A 1,773-nucleotide genomic window follows, 5' to 3' on the forward strand; every position below is an offset into this window, starting at 1 on the left:
TTCTGAAGAGGAAAGCTCTATGCTGCTCCGGGAGCCATGTTCCTCCCGCTGGCCCGCTCCCAATGGGACCTGGGCGCAGCCAACGTGATACCTCGAGATCTTTTCTTCCGCTCCCACCTTCCCCAGCCAGCGCGTGTCTCTTGTTGCGGCGAGAGGTGCGATGGCTTGCCTGGCTGCTCTGGATCACGTGCCTAGTTGGCCTAAGAGCCTTGGCGTCGTCTCGATGAGCACGGGGGGCTCCGAAGGCAGAGTGCGAGGTCGGGATGAGCGGAACGAGGTGCTAAAGAAGGCGAAGAAGGATGCGCCGGAGATCGGGTCGGTACCTTTACTTATGTATGGTGGCCACCGCCTGGTCTGGGGCAGCATCGTAGCGTGCACCTTGCTGACAGCCACATATCACCCAGAAAGAAATAGAACGTGTGCTATGTTGCGTAAGTTAGCGTAGATGGCAGCCTATTTTCTGGCATCGTACAATAGCAAGGCGTTCGGCTTTAAATGTTTCAGATAAGAAAGGCGGTTTATTATGGGGAGGGGGCTTCGCAGCTGCAATAATTGCAGCCTCAAGCAAGGTGTTGTTCTTTAGCTGCTCACAATTACTTTCAACGTGGCTTGCAGCATGACAACGGGGACTATGACACGTGGTGCAAATTAGGCAAAAGCTTGAATGTATTCAAAGGGCGTAATGTTTGAAGGAAATTTCTTGAATATTATGCAAGTGATAGCCTGTAATTGCAAGTGTACAGAAAAATTTTCAATGTTCGCGTATCGCTCCCGCACTTGGAGAGATTCTCTGCCGAGATAAATTTTTTTGGACGATAATTCCAACCATTACGCTTGAATTTGACCAAACTCTGCTGTAGAATTGGCGCACTTCAGTTGTATAGGTACATGTGCTGCCACTTCCCTTCTGAAATAGTTGTGAGTGCAGCGCCGTTCAGCCTGCGACATTTCCTTTGTCCGCTTTGTTAACGCTATACGTTCACTTTCTGCAGGCTAGTCAGCGTGAGCTGACTAGCCTGCAGAGAGCACATACCGCTAATCAGCAACTTTTTTCAGTGCAAAAACCATTTTTGCCTAATTAGGGTATACCCTCATGTTGTGGTTGGTTATTTTCACGCTGCACTGTAGATTGCTAATTCAACTGGCTGTGTTCGTAACGTAGCTCACGGGCATGCTATTTCACCGCTGGTAATGAGTTGGTTTTACTATAATTAGTGTCAATATTCTCAAAACCGGGGCCAACCTAAAAAATTTAGCAATTCACGCATGTTGCCGCAAGAAGCTGGGTTGAAGTCACAGCGTTTTATATGTACTATTTGTCGTTTCAACCTAAAAAAGATAAAGGTCATTGTTCCTGAGCGCGACCATGGGTGTGGAAAGGATAGAATGATTAAAAAAAATAGAGCGCATAATAATGTAGATGAAACCAACGATGTGGCACATAACAAAACTATACGACCCCTCTAGACATTATTGTCAATTATCAGGTGACGGTGTAACGCACACTGTATCCGACCCGGGAGTTTTTTCATACTGCTTCTACAGCGAAGCTATATATGGCTAGTCTCCAGCGGATCGATGTCCATAGACCAAAAATCGTGGGCCGATCCCGAAGATTGTGCAATAGCTGGCCGACCCACGGCGGAGGGGAAGCAGGTTTCAAGCACTCCGCCAACTTGCAAAAATAGCCTTAATATCTTGGGTTCAAATACAATCCGTACCAGATATTAAGTTGATAAGAACAGATACTATACTTTCACCCGCGTCGGCCAT

At 47.3% G+C, this 1,773-nt stretch overlaps 1 pseudogene; it reads right to left on the minus strand.

The window, feature by feature from the left end:
- Window positions 1-1,593: 1,593 nt before the first annotated feature.
- On the minus strand, window positions 1,594-1,773 carry LOC135904143 (U2 spliceosomal RNA; annotated as a pseudogene).

The sequence above is a fragment of the Dermacentor albipictus genome, chromosome 1, assembly GCF_038994185.2.
Source record: "Dermacentor albipictus isolate Rhodes 1998 colony chromosome 1, USDA_Dalb.pri_finalv2, whole genome shotgun sequence".
In the NCBI taxonomy this organism is placed as follows: Eukaryota; Metazoa; Arthropoda; class Arachnida; order Ixodida; family Ixodidae; genus Dermacentor; species Dermacentor albipictus.